Raw genomic sequence first — 15,702 nt, forward strand, 5'->3', positions numbered from 1 at the left:
AAATAAGGTTTAAGACAGGATTAAGAGAAGGTTTAAGACAGGATCAAGAGAAGGTTTAAGACAGGTTTAAGAGAAGGTTTAAAACAGGATTAAAATAAGGTTTAAGACAGGATTAAAATAAGGTTTAAGACAGGATTAAGAGAAGGTTTAAGACAGGATTAAAATAAGGTTTAAGACAGGATTAAAATAAGGTTTAAGAAGATGGAGGATAAGAGAAGGTTAAATATGGGATTAAGATGAGGTTTAGGGCAATTTTAAGAGGAAGAGTGAGAGCTGGGTGTGAAATTCAGAGCCACATTCAGGGATCTGTGATCCGTTTTTATCAGCGGTGCTTGTTTAATGGGATTTCCTCTTCTGCCTGCGGAAGTGTTTTCCCTCGCTCAGCATGAGTGTCATCATCTCAAAACATGCAAATCTCTGTCTCTCTCTCTCTCTCTCTCTCTCTCTCTCTCTCTCTCTATCTCTCCTCTCTCTCTCTCTCTCTCTCTCTCTCTCTCTCTCTCTCTCTCTCTCTCTATCTCATTTTACTGAGATTAAAGCATGTTGTCCACAGTTCAGAAGCCTCTTCTTCCTTCTCCCTTAGACTGTGTCAGTCTACAGACATGTTTAGAAAAGCAGAAAAGCACAAAAATAGAAATGTAAAATCTCTTCAGTCCCACAGGTGGGTTCACCATAACAGGTACATAATCACATTATAGTTTCTTTGGCAAGAGGTAGTTCATTTCCATCAATAATGTTCTCAAATCCTCACAGAGGTCTCTAGTTAAAAGAAGATCAGAAGCAGTTACTGCAGGAAAGCAGGTGAGTCAAACTAAAATGATTCCTTTGAATCACTGATATTTAAGGCTGGATGAAGCACTGAATCTTTTCCTAATGAGTCATTTTTGAGGTCAGAGATTTAAATCCGGAAAATGCACACGCACACATTTCTAATTAAATACTGATCTACTCCCTTCACCTCTCTCTCTCTCTCTCTCTCTCTCTCTCTCTCTCTCTGTCTCTGAGTTTATGTTGTGTCCCTATCTCTCTCTCTCTCTCTCTCTCTCTCTCTCTCTCTCTCTCTCTCTCTCTCTCTCCTGTCTGTTTGTCTGTCTCTGAGTTTATGTTGTGTCCCTCTCTCTCTCTCTCTCTCTCTCTCTCTCTCTCTCTCTCTCTCTCTCTCTCTCTCTCTCCTCCATCTCTCTCTCTCTGTCTCTGAGTTTATGTTGTGTCCCTATCTCTCTCTCTCTCTCTCTCTCTCTCTCTCTCTCTCTCCTCCATCTCTCTCTCTCTCTCTGTCTCTGAGTTTATGTTGTGTCCCTATCTCTCTCTCTCTCTCTCTCTCTCTCTCTCTCTCTCTCTCTCTCTCTCTCTCTCTCTCCTGTCTGTTTGTCTGTCTCTGAGTTTATGTTGTGTCCCTCTCTCTCTCTCTCTCTCTCTCTCTCTCTCTCTCTGTCTCTGAGTTTATGTTGTGTCCCTATCTCTCTCTCTCTCTCTCTCTCTCTCTCTCTCTCTCTCTCTCTGTCTCTGAGTTTATGTTGTGTCCCTATCTCTCTCTCTCTCTCTCTCTCTCTCTCTCTCTCTCTCTCTCTCTCTCTCCTGTCTGTTTGTCTGTCTCTGAGTTTATGTTGTGTCCCTCTCTCTCTCTCTCTCTCTCTCTCTCTCTCCTCCATCTCTCTCTCTCTGTCTCTGAGTTTATGTTGTGTCCCTATCTCACTCTCTCTCTCTCTCTCTCTCTCCTCCATCTCTCTCTCTCTCTCTCTGTCTCTGAGTTTATGTTGTGTCCCTATCTCTCTCTCTCTATCTCTCTCTCTCTCTCTCTCTCTCTCTCTCTCTCTCTCCTGTCTGTTTGTCTGTCTCTGAGTTTATGTTGTGTCCCTCTCTCTCTCTCTCTCTCTCTCTCTCTCTCTCTCTCTCTCTGTCTCTGAGTTTATGTTGTGTCCCTATCTCTCTCTCTCTCTCTCTCTCTCTCTCTCTCTCTCTCTCTCCATCTCTCTCTCTCTGTCTCTGAGTTTATGTTGTCTCTCTCTCTCTCTCTCTCTCTCTCTCTCTCTCTCTCTCTCTCTCTCTCTCTCTCTCTCTCTCTAGTAATCAATGCCCTTTAAAACTGATGGTGATATGATGGGAATGAATGTGTTCCTCATCTGTTTTGTTGATTTAATGGCTGAGTCTTTGTGCTGGATCTTCGTGGCTAAGTGAACATCCCTCTCAGGTTGCTATAGTGATGAGGCGCCCCACTGCTAAGAGTGTGGAGCTCTAGGGGCAGGTTTCTCTTTTTTCCCCCTGGTGAGGATGAGCTTCTTTCATCTGTTCCATGGTGTATTTAACTGTCTGGATCTGTTGTCTGTCTCAGAATGGTTACAGTAGCTGGGTTTCCGTCCAAAAATGTTATCTGCAATAAAGAAATATCGGAAGAAGTAAATGTGAAAATGAATCGTGTTTCCATCCACTGCACTTTTGCGAATGAACTTTAGATGACTCCCGTGATTGGGCCCACATTGAAATGAGGGAGATGTGGGCTTTTCTTTGACCAGGATCCTTTTTTTCCCTTTTTCCATCACTCTTTTGCGCAGTTGCCCTTTAGCAATAGCCTAACTTTTCCACCTTGTTCGAGTGTAAACATCGTTTTTCTATATTTTTTGGTGGTTTCCGAAATTTTGGGCCTTTTCCATTCTGTTTTTTAATGCGCATTTTCATAATTCGCAAAAAATCCAGTCCATGGAAAACCCACTTGTGAGAAGGAGAAAGGGAATGGGCCGTGTTTTAGAACAGAGAAAGAGTGAACACACAGCAGTCTTCACTTTTACTCAGAACTAAATGCTGAGTCGTAAATCATTCAGGACACTCCTCTGCTCTACTCAGCCGCTTTAGACCTAGATCCATGTTTTATTCAGAGATTTCAGATGCAAGCTGGACATCCACGCTTTGAACCTGAAATCATCAACATTCAGATGTGGGAAGAGATCAAATCCCCTACCTGTTTCTGCGCAGGTGAAGATCTACGTCTTTTATCTCTTTGATCCTGACAGCATTTGATAAGTGCTCGATTTCTCTTTGAAAACTACCAGGAGAATTATCAGGTGTAAATCTGAGGCTGTTCTTCTGCCCCAGGGCAATGAACCATGCTCCTGATTCCAAATATAACAAACTATAACAAAGTGTGAGAAGGTGTTCCGGAATGACCGGTCTAAATAGTTCCTTTCCTTCCTCATCATTTGAAAGTGATGGGGTGGAGTGCTTCCTTAATGGTTTGGGAAAAGGCAAAATTTTCTAGGCTTAGGTCAAACTTATTGTAGTGGGTCAGAGTACATTTTTAATGATGAGCTTTCATCGGATTCAGAGAAGGTCTCGTCTGTGGCCTAACCCTTGGGAGACTACAACTATCCATTCGCATTCTGACAGCCATGAGCAGCACAATGTTTATTATTCATTCATTCATTCATTATCTGTAACCCTTATCCAGTTCAGGGTCGCGGTGGGTCCAGAGCCTACCTGGAATCATTGGGCGCAAGGCGGGAATACACCCTGGAGGGGGCGCCAGTCCTTCACGGGGAAACACACACACTCACACATTCACTCACACATGCTCACACCTGTGGACAAATTCACACACTCACCCAGTCACAGGACGGTTTTAGACAGCCAGTCTACCCCAAATGTGTGTTTGGGCTGTGGAAGGAAACTGTAACACTTGGAGGAGGCACACCACACTCCTCACAGACAGTGACACAAGGTGAGTACTCAACCTATGACAACAGGGCCCTGGAGCTGCCTGGCAGTGACATTACCTGCAGCATTACCATATCGCTCCCTCTGTATGAGACGGGGCAAGAAACTAACAATGGATATAGTGTAAACTCATTAATGCATTATCTGTAATGGCTTATCCATTTCAGGGTCACAGAGGAGCACCCAGAGGAAACCCACGTGTACACAGGGAGAACACACCAAGCTCCTCACAGTCACTCACATAGTGAGGCTCGAAACCACAACCCCAGATGTATGACAGTGACATTACCTGCTGCATCACAGTGCTGCCCACAAAATTAGAATATTAAACTAAATAAATAAATGAAAAAGGCAGCAGCAGGGTGTTCTCCCTGTGTCTGCGTGGGTTTCCTCCGGGTGACTGTCTGTGAGGAGTGTGGTGTGTTCTCTCTGTGTATGCGTGGGTTTCCTCCGGGTGACTGTCTGTGAGGAGTGTGGTGTGTTCTCCCTGTGTCTGCGTGGGTTTCCTCCAGGTGCTTCGGTTTCCTCCCATGGTCCAAAAACACATTGGTAGCTGGACTGGAGACTCAAAAGTGTCCAAATATGTGAGCATGTGTTGCCCTGTGAAGGACCGGCGCCCCCTCTAGGGTGTGTTCCCGCCTTGCGCCCAATGATTCCAGGTAGGCTCTGGACCCACCGCGATCCTGAACTGGATAAGGGTTACAGAGAATGAATGAATGAATGAAAAAGGCAGCAGGGCATTGTCCAAAAACATCCCCAAAATAGCACAAGAGAATTTTACAACATTTCAAAAAGTATAATATTATAATTTTCAAAAATGCAAAAAAGATTTTATTCCAAGGGATTTGGGATCATTTCAATTGATCCATTCACACACAATGTGAATGTGCCATGTTGTAATCTAAAAATTGACAATAATCGAGATACTTTTTTTTTTTGATTGGACAGCCACTGTATTCTGAGCAGTAGTTAATAAGATTAGGGTTTCTTAATAATCTAGCACCTGTATTGCAGGGATTAATGTGAGTGGAGTGGAAAATGTGAGGTTTTCAGCGGCTGCTGAGGAGGAAAAGGCTTCCTCAACCTGAGGACAAGCATCGGCAGCTTCATTAGTGAGAGTCAATTAAATTCTGAAAGGCTTCTTACGGATGGGACGGCTGCCTGGAGACTGATAGCTTTCACAGGTTTGCCACGTTTATCAGCGCGTGGGAAACAAATGACTAACTCCATTCTTTTACAAACACAGCCCTTATCTGAAGTCCCCTCATCCAGGGCAGCTCACTCCTTAATCCTGAGACTAAAGGCCTGTGATGTGTTTGACAGCTCCAGTGCTCACAGATACACTTCACATGAACTCAGGTCTTAAAATGTATCTGAAATATACACAAGCATTAATAAATCAGCAGAGGGATATTGATCTGGAAATGTACAGAACATTTATATTGTACAGGGAAAGAACAGAAGACCAACTGATATATTTCTTTTAATGGAATTAGCATCATCCCTCACTCCGGTCCCACTGATACTGATACACACTACATGGCCAAAAGGTTGTGGACATGGTTCATCTTAGCCAAACCTTTTAGGGAAATCAATAGTATTGAAAGGCAGTATGCCCCAATCCTTCAAGAACCTTCATGCACATTCAAGATGAGAGAATAGTTCAGCGTGAGGTCAAGCACTGAGGATTAGTTATGGATCAGAAACACCACTCCAACTCATCCCAAAGAAACTGGATGGAGCTCAGATGCTGTATTTCTCAACTGTTCCAGGGCAGTTCCAATGCACCACAGCCACATTCACGAGATCTTTAGATGCCTCTGTCCAGTGTTTGACGTTGGACTTGGTGACCTTGAGGTCTGCCGCTACTCCAGATCTTTCCATGTCATTTCTTTGCATACTTTTCCGTAGAGATTATACACACTGTGTGAGACTGAATATCAGAATGTGTAGATGTGAAGTTAGAGTAGAAGTTGGTGTCTCAAAGATGACAGATCACATTCAGGTACAGTTTATCTGAAAGGAGACTTATTGATCAATCAATCCATGACAAAATGTATTGTGAAGCATGTTTTACAACTGATGTTGCCACCAAGCAGCTTTACATGAGTCCAGTAGCAGTTGTTGTAGTCAATAGATATGCTCTAGTTCTACATGGCAACAGTAGGGGCACTGTCCCTTTTCTTGCCGATCCGTCACAGGGGCCAGGATGTGCCTCGAGTAAAAACCTGTTCAGCGAAATAGCAGAAGTGATTTAACACTAAAGTAGGTGACTCTGCCATGGATGAGAAATGAAGAACAAATGAACCGTTTAGCACTTTATGAAAACAGAAACAGTATAAATCTCCTCAGTTCTGCACCATTTGCCAAAACTGCATCCATGTGTTCAGATAGTAGTGTAGATTATAGTTTATAAGTCTCTATAACCAAAAATTTTGCTGTTGCTTGCCTTTATTAAATATTTACAAACGTCCAATACTCCATGCAACCAATGAAGTAAACTGGCTCTTACCGAAAGCTTTAACCGCTGAAGCTTTCAGAAAACGCTGAAGCATTATGTGAAATGTAGGTTCCTGTAGTGAATTTAAGTGGCGTATTCCGTAGAGGGGAGTCCATATAAACTTCAGTATTTGTAGTGGTGGGTGGGGAGCTAGTCTGAGACATGTAGCGGTGGATGGTGAGTGAGCAACAAGGAGAGCAAGGTGTGGAGTGTGGAGACATAGAGACAGAGTCATGGTTGTTATGACTACCATGTTCTCTATATCTTTTAATAACTTTGAAAACGTCACTTCCTTGTCCACTCTTTTCAGACGCACATGAGCAGGGAATGACTCTGAATAACTTGTCGTTTACTCAGATTAATGACCCTTGACTTTGCATTTTGAAAGGTTCAGAAAGCCCAAGATGAAACTGACATTGGGAAGATTTTTATTTTCAAAACTAATTAAAATTATACCAGAGATTTTATGAATTATGGCTGAAATTCCATAAAAACTGCAGTTTTGCAACTCTGTCTCAGATGCTGAGTCTCGCATTACTTTTTATCTCTGAACAGCGAATAAGCAGAGCAGCGCTGACAAGGCCTTGTTGTGCTACATTTTTCACAGTGACAGTTGGGCAATAAATCCAACAGCCTTCCCTGATTTTATGTGCAGATGATTTCCGAGCCAAACCAGACACTCCAAACAGTGCTCACCTCGGCCCCCTGCTGATTCACTCAGATCCCGGACTGTCACCATGTTGGAAAACACTGCAAAATAGGCATCAGAGTCATCTCCCAGCGGAAACTCTTTTATGATGTTAATCCAGGCTGCAGTGTCAATAGCATCTTCCCATCTGGCCTCGAGGAGGTCCACCTGAGAGCAGCATATATCAGGGCTTCTCCAGCAGTCCTTTCTCCTTATATCTCTGAGAAACCGCAGTGCTGACGGACGGCAGATTTGTGTGTCTGCATCAGACTCTTCTCTACAGATCTCCCTAGGAAGCCTTTATACTTGACTTGTGGAATTATTTACTTACCTCTCCCTTGCCATCCTTGATTTATACAAGGACTGGATCAGAAATCCACCTGCAGCGCGAACAGCAGCAGCAGCAATTTAGTGCAAATGATTACACCAAATAATTGTGGAATTGTTTTATCTTATAAACCAAGGGATGGAGGTTGGGACACCTTTGTGGGCTGCAGTGTGGTCCTGTAGGGTCAGGAGTGTAGTTACATTTAGTAACAGTGATGCTCAAACACCAGCCCACTACAGTTTTCTCTGGTGCAGGTTACAGCCACACAGCTCTAGGGTCGTGGGCCTCTGGCTTCAGCCCCCAACTCAGGACAGACTGTGGTCAGTGCTGTGCTTTGCACACACAATCTAAACATTCATGATGGTCGATGGATTGGCTGGGTGAAATATTCCATAGTTGTGACTGGCTGAGTGTGTGAGTGACTGGGTTGGTGTCTGATGCCCTGTGATGGACAGGTGCTCAGAAAAACACTCAAGTAATGAAATACACTCAAGTAATTGACTCCTGGGCGGCATGGTGGCGCAACAAATAGTGTCGCAGTCACACAGCTCCAGGGTCCTGGAGGTGTGAATGTCCTTAGGTGTGAATGTGTGTGTGTTGCCCTGTGAAGGACTGGCGCCCCCTCCAGGGTGTATTCCCGCCTTGCGCCCAATGATTCCAGGTAGGCTCTGGACCCACTGTGACCCTGAACTGGATAAGCGGTTACAGATAATGAATGAATAGATTCCTTATAGAGGGTCTGTATTTTCTTAACCCATGATCACTTGCTCTGCGTTCTGTAGTTTGGCTCAAGTATGGAAACTGTCTGAGCCCACACGGTGTCCAGAGACTGAGCTTTGGTCCTCCTTAAATCATTGTCTGGGGGTTGAAATGAACTGTCGATTGTATGTTGGGAAGCTGTCCACTGCCGCTGCGTTGAATGAGTGCTATCACTATTAAAAGTATAATAGTGTAAAAGCAGACCAGTGATAACGAGCCCCTCCCCAAAACAAGCCCAGACTCTAATACTGGGGACAAATGTGAAAGAAAGCACCCTAAGTTTAGTGTTAATTTGCATAATATGAAGCATGTTCATATATGTTCATAACAGCAGGTTTAACCACACAATCACAACACAGGTGCATCACAATAATGGCTGCCGGTCCCGGTGTTTATTCTTAATCTGCTGTTTATTTATTGATGCCTTTCAGCTACATGTTTCATTTCCTCCTCTCATGATGCTCTGTTGATGGAGAATATTACAGATGAGGAGAGTGAGATGTGATCACAGTGCTTTAAGGTCAAGTACCCACCACTCCCCACCCCCTCCACTACACTCATGGAGGAAAGGAAGATAAGGGCATGGCATCACAGGAAGCTGAAGTGAGTGATTAGGGGTTTATGTTGTGTGGAATGTGTAGGAGCAGGAGATTCAGGTGTGGACCTTCACCCAAACCCTTTTCCAGGGATGGTTGGTCAATAGAGGGTGCTATGGCACCACTGTTTCTAGTTGAAATATTTACATTTTTCTCAATTAAATTCAATTAAACATTTCTCTATAATTATTAATTATTGATTTAAAATGTCAATATGTTACAAATATGTAAATTATGTATTTTGTATTGTATATATTACACATTATTTTATAATTGTAACATATTAACCCTAGAACCGCTGTGCCTGGTCGACCTATACCTAGAAGCGCAGCACTATACCCAGAATGCTGAAATAAAATTAATACACATCTGAAGACGGCAAGTCGCGTGGCTCCTCAATGGTAGAAAACATCATTTTTAGTAAAGGACACCAGACAATGTTATACGTTTAAAATATTCGTATGAATAAAAATGTGTTTTCCCTGCAAGAGCTGAGGTTTACAAACCAAAAAAGAGCTGTGTAAGTTGCCTGTTCCATAGCCCTAAACAAAGACTTAGAATAAATATTCTTCTCTGTTATTTCTCCGTCTTAAAAAAATCTTTTGATAACGTTTATAAAACCTTTTTAATTGTCATATATTTCTGAGGGCTATTCTTATGTTTCATTTTAAAAGAACACAGATTGAAATATTTAAAAATACGTTCCAAATAGATTAATATACGTGAAAAGGCTGTAGTTAAAATTAACTAAGCGTAGTAAACGATAAATTAAGTGATTAAAGTAATTAACAGCTAAGCAGAACTGATGGATTTTAATCTCTTTTAAAAGTGCTTACATTATTTTGTGCTCTTAGATCTTAGTTTATAAAGTATATATATATATGTTCATTCATTCATTCATTATCTGTAACCCTTATCCAGTTCAGGGCCGTGGTGGGTCCAGAGCCTACCTGGAATCATTGGGCGCAAGGAGGGAACACACCCTGGAGGGGGCACCAGTCCTTCACAGGGCAACACAGACACACACACACACACTTTCACACACACCTACAGACACTTTTGAGTCGCCAATCCACCTACCAACGTGTGCTTTTGGACTGTGGGAGGAAACCGGAGTACCCAGAGGAAACCCACGCAGACACAGGAAGAACACACCAACTCCTCACAGACAGTCACCCGGAGGAAACCCACGCAGACACAGAGAGAACACACCACACTCCTCACAGACAGTCACCCGGAGGAAACCCACGCAGACACAGAGAGAACACACCACACTCCTCACAGACAGTCACCCGGAGGAAACCCACGCAGACACAGAGAGAACACACCACACTCCTCACAGACAGTCACCCGGAGGAAACCCACACAGACACAGGGAGAACACACCACACTCCTCACAGACAGTCACCCGGAGGAAACCCACACAGACACAGGGAGAACACACCACACTCCTCACAGACAGTCACCCGGAGGAAACCCACGCAGACACAGAGAGAACACACCACACTCCTCACAGACAGTCACCCGGAGGAAACCCACGCAGACACAGGGAGAACACACCACACTCCTCACAGACAGTCACCCGGAGGAAACCCACGCAGACACAGAGAAAACACACCACACTCCTCACAGACAATCACCTGGAGAAAACCCACACAGACACAGGGAGAACACACCACACTCCTCACAGACAGTCACCCGGAGGAAACCCACGCAGACACAGGGAGGACACACCACACTCCTTACAGACAGTCACCCGGAGGAAACCCACGCAGACGCTGAGAGAACACACCATACTCCTCACAGACAGTCACCCGGAGGAAACCCACGCAGACACAGGGAGAACACACCACACTCCTCACAGACAGTCACCCGGAGTGGGAATCGAACCCACAACCTCCAGGCCCCTGGATTTATTACAATTAAAAACGCTGCCTGTCTGTCGACCAGCCACAGATCTTTCACAGAAACTGGTGACCAATCAAAAACTGGTGTTAAGAGAAAATAGGCCCATAGCCACATAGGGACTTTGAATCTTTGAATCTGACCCCTTTAAGGGCGCTTCATCACTCACCCCAAGAAGAGTCAGTCAGTGATGGAGTAAAGACCTGACGGTGACGTTTGATTAATCAGGGCACCTTGATTCCAGTAGCTTCCACATTCAACAAGATCCTTCTCTTCTCCAAACACACAAACACAAAGTTTTCTTTCATAATTCATACAACGATTCTGATTAGCGTTTCTGCTGTTTATAACCAGAACATTACTGAGGTCAGGTACTGGTGTTGGGGGATTAGTTCTGCTTCACAGAAGCCACTTCAGCTCATCCCATCTTTATTGGATGGAGCATCAATCCATGTCTGTAAATAAGCATCACAACTTCCAGAACTACACCTTTACCCTTCAGGAAGGCAGAGAGGTGTGAATACTCCAATGGAGCCGCACTGTTTCTGAGTTAGAATGGTAATATGTACATGAATATGGTCATTATAAACGAATAAACACAATTCTTCTGCCGTTTCGCAACTGGGACCTGGGGATAGAGTGAGGCCTGTTTGACTGGGGATTCTGAACAGAAGGAGGCAGCTGTCTGCTTCATAAGCAACATGCTGGGGTTACTTTAACCTACAAATAAAGCCTCCGTGGTGAAAAATTACATCCTGTATCCTCTCTATTGGCACGGTGGCGCAGCAGGTAGTGTCGCAGTCACACAGCTCCAGGGGCCTGGAGGTTGTGGGTTCGATTCCAGCTCCGGGTGACTGTCTGTGAGGAGTTGGTGTGTTCTCCCCGTGTCCGCGTGGGTTTCCTCCGGGTGCTCCGGTTTCCTCCCACAGTCCAAAAACACACGTTGCAGGTGGATTGGCGACTCGAAAGTGTCCATAGGTGTGAGTGTGTGAGTGAATGTGTGTGTGTCTGTGTTGCCCTGTGAATTACTGGCGCCCCCTCCAGGGTGTATTCCCGCCTTGCGCCCGATGATTCCAGGTAGGCTCTGGACCCCCCGCGACCCTAAATTGGATAAGCGGTTACAGATAATGGATGGATGGATCCTCTCTATTCTAAAATCAACAAGTTACAGCTGTCCTTCCAACAAAACCTTCCCAGACAAGTCTCTGACAAACAAAATTTTCAAACACTGACAAAGCTTTTTTGTGGCCATCCAGACTGCTGGAGAGGTTAGAGATGAGAGAATCCACTCGCATTCGATACAGACATTAGTTTCTAAACCTGCAAATTTATTCATTTACATAATTGCTTCTGCGTGGGTTTCCTCCGGGTGACTGTCTGTGAGGAGTGTGGTGTGTTCTCTCTGTGTCTACGTGGGTTTCCTCCAGGTGATTGTCTGTGAGGAGTGTGGTGTGTTCTCCCTGCGTCTGTGTGTGTTTTCTCTGGGTGACTGTCTGTGAGGAGTGTGGTGTGTTCTCCCTGTGTCTGCGTGGGTTTCCTCCGGGTGACTGTCTGTGAGGAGTGTGGCGTGTTCTCTCTGTGTCTGCATGGGTTTCCTCCGGGTGACTGTCTGTGAGGAGTGTGGTGTGTTCTCTCTGTGTCTACGTGGGTTTCCTCCGGGTGCTCCGGTTTCCTCTCATGCCCAAAAACACACATTGGTAGGTGGATTGGTGACTTGAAAGTGTCTGTAGGCACGAGTAAATGTGTGAGTGTGTGTCGCCCTGTGAAGGACTGGTGACCCCTCCAGGGTGTGTTCCTGCCTTGTGCTCAGTGATTCTGGGTGGGCTCCAGACCCACCACAACCCTGACTTGCATAAAAGCAGTAACTGGTAATGATTGAATGAATTTTAAAAAAATACCAATAATACACTGCCCTTTTTGGTAAAAACCTGCATGAGTTAGTCTCTGAAATCGCTCACTACCTTCGAGAATTAATCTTGATAGAAGCTCTACAGTCGCATAAAATAGTGTGTGCATCCACTGAGTGGTATTTTTCCCCCCATTGGTGCACAGTGTCTAAAATAAAGAAATAAACTAAAGAAGCAACAGTCATGAGCGTCCTCCATGACCCTTTAAATCTGGCCTGGCTCTTTAAATGTGTCCGCTGGGAGCCGTGGGCGGAGTCAGGGGCGGAGCAGCTGCCAATCATTCAGGCGCGCTTCACAGAGGGGGCTGACGTCACTCAAGTCTCTCAGCGAGCGTAATTCAGGAGAGAGAGAGAGAGAGAGAGAGAGACTGACTGAATGAGAGAGAAAGAAAAGAGGAAAGATAAATGAGTAAAAGAAGAAAATACACAAAAAATTCGAAAATATTATTAAAAAATGCAGAGATGTTTGTGGGAGAATGTGTGACAGAAAGTGAGGGGGGAGTGAGAGAGAGACGGGGGGAGTGTGAGGGAATGAGTGAGAGAGAGGGAGAATATATGGTGTAAGACAGAGAGAGAGAGAGAGAGAGAGAGAGAGAGAGAGAGAGCCGGAGTGGGGTGTGTGGGAATGAGAGAGAGAGAGAGAGAGAGAGAGAGAGAGAGAGAGTTTTAGAGCGAGGGGCTGAGATAGGAGGAGCTTCACTCCGGTCGGAGGCGCACGCGGGTTGGAGATATACAGGAGAGGTTTCTTTTACTTTGAGGGAAAAGTGGGAGCCGTCGAAAGCCGCTGTGTTGTTTCTGTGGGGAAAGTTGTCGCGGTTCGCTTCTGGAGCTCGTCCCCGAGTTGCTCTCTGTGGAAAAGCGGGTGAGTAGCGGACAAAGTTGTGGAGCACGTTCATGTCCAGTGTATTGACCCTGATTGTAAACAGTGCAGTCTAAGGCTGGCTGGAACCGAGTAAGTGGGCTCTGCTGTGGACAGGGTCTGACTCTGCTCTGGGTGTTGGAATAAAGGATGGTTGTTATTGTACTGTCCCTTGTCTTTGTGAGCCGTCCACATAACTCCCATAAATCTGACTGTGATTAAACTGTAAGAGTTTCCTTCCCTACACTTTTAGAATCTCTGAGAAGAAATCCCTGAGAATAAATGTGTTGCTCAAAAGTTGCTCATTGGCGGTCCCTAAAATTCCTCAGAACAAACAGCATCAGACAAAAAGGAGACGTGACACACTTCTGTCAAGATTAAACTAATGATGGATATTTCCGTCTTCGAATCTGAGAAATGGCTGAGTTGGAATGGAGATTCTGGTCTGTATTTACTTCAGCTGCAGATGAACCCGAGTGTTGTGATCTTCAGCTGAGGCCAGAGTGAGACTTTGCTGAGATCTCCATTGAAACTCCAGGAGACACAGGTGAGCTTATTTCCCAGGAGAAATAATATCCAAGCAGCAGGAGAGTTTAGCTAAAGTTTCCACCGTCTTTCCATCTGATCACAGTCCACAAACTGCGCTTGAAGTTTCCCAGGTTGTTGTTAGGGATGAATGATGATGTCACAATTGGAAGACGTGTGCTTTAAAAACGTCTGCACTGGGTTTAGTTTTGACTCGTGTATTTAAGCTGATGTTTGATGACATAGGGAAAAACAATATGACTGAGATATCAAGGAGTTGTCTTTTTGATTATGAGCTGTGCTTGGATTTAACTGCCTTTGCATTGCACTGGGAGTCCCCCCCCACCACCACCACCACCACCAAGCACCCAGCCGAGCAGGTCACAGGGAGATTTGCCAAATCCAACTGTGAGCCTCTTCCTTTCAGCCATGGGGCACCCTTCAGAGTAGGCCTGGAGAGAGTCACGTCCAGAGCCCGCTTCCGGCCTCAAATCTCCATTAGAATGCCCCTCGTTCCCCTCGTTCGACCGGGGACAGACACTTTTACAGCAGTCCTTTTTCTTTCGAAGATCCTGGAGTGCGGTTTCTAGCGCAGGGACAAGTCCGCAGACCTGTGGTTAGGGTTCTCAGATGTATTATCATGGTTGAACAATGGTCTCAATCTCAATTATCTTTATCATAATTCTGCTGCAGTTGTAGCTTTAAAGACATATCAGTGTCTGTGATTTAATGCTCTGTTCACATGCGTAAAAAAGTGCTGTGTTTTTGTTCGTGTCGTTTAAGACAAGTTGGATTTATTAGTTGTTTTATTTTAAATAGTCTGCTAACTAACAATATTACTTCTTTGTTTTGCTGTGGTCTGTTGTTTTATGCTGCTTTCGTTCCTAAGTCTCAAATGAGCAAACTCAGGCAGCCTGGGTTTCTTATGTCACAAAGCTAAGTAACCAATCACGTCAAATCACAGTGCGATGAGCGGTGAGGGGAGGGGGTTCTTAAAGGAAAATCAACAGCTGTGAATATGTGATATTTCTTTATTAATAGAATCCCAGCTTTTGAAAAGATAATGTACTATTTTTATAACGTATTTGTTATTAAAACATCACTGAGATTATGATTCGAGTCGTCATTTCGCACCGTGAGTCAGGAGAATTTATACTACGTTCTGTTGAGACGGGTGTAGCAGCAGAATTCCAATATAATGAGCATGTCATTATCTTCCTCATAAAGTTGCAATAGAGCACAGCCAAAATAAGATAAAAATCTGCCAATTCTGGCATCGCAGTCCTAATAAATAGCTTCAATTACAGTCGGCCCACATTCATAGCATTCAAAATCGTCAGTCACTGAAGCGGGAAATAAACAAGGCACTGTGTGGCGCTCTGCTTCGCGCGGTCTGTTTTACCATGAGTTATAAATATGAGTTAATTGAAGCTGACCTCTTCTTTTATAATTTAGGTCCTGAAATGTCTGCATGTTAATGTAATCTGTGGCCAGTCAGTGAGTAAAAGCTCGGTGATTGATGCGATTTGTAATGCTCCACGTCCCATTTAAGCGAGCAAGGTCTTGGGGTTTAATCGACGGCAGCAATCCGTCTTAAGCCTGGTGTAGTGACTGGACCGGGTTCTGCCCCCCGAGCCCCCCAAAGCAACTGCATTGTGCTATTTCTCCTATATGTCCCTGAAGCTTTGATGCAGGTCCAGACTGTGGTGTTAATGCTAGCTTTCTCTCTCTCTCTCTACAATGAATGAATGAGTGGATGGATGGAAAGTGTGTCTATAACATATAACCGTTTGTTATGGACATTGATTTACTTAAAGATGAAAGAAGAACAGGAAACACTCAATACATTCACTGGCCGAGTCAGATTTAAAACATTTTCTAGAAATGTAATTTTCACTGGAGGTGACTGTCTGTGAGGAGTGTGGTGT

General features: G+C 44.5%; 1 protein-coding gene across 3 annotated transcripts in view; it reads left to right on the forward strand.

Annotated features, from left to right (window-relative positions):
• Positions 1-13,107: 13,107 nt before the first annotated feature.
• gulp1a (GULP PTB domain containing engulfment adaptor 1a) overlaps positions 13,108-15,702 on the forward strand; it is a 135,319-nt gene continuing 132,724 nt past the window's right edge. For all 3 annotated transcript variants that reach the window (XM_066686404.1, XM_066686401.1, XM_066686405.1), the window contains exon 1: positions 13,108-13,252. The gene's annotated coding sequence lies outside the window, so the exon portion shown is untranslated. The remainder of the gene's footprint in view (positions 13,253-15,702) is intronic.

This window comes from Hoplias malabaricus, chromosome 12, assembly GCF_029633855.1.
Source record: "Hoplias malabaricus isolate fHopMal1 chromosome 12, fHopMal1.hap1, whole genome shotgun sequence".
Taxonomy (NCBI): Eukaryota; Metazoa; Chordata; class Actinopteri; order Characiformes; family Erythrinidae; genus Hoplias; species Hoplias malabaricus.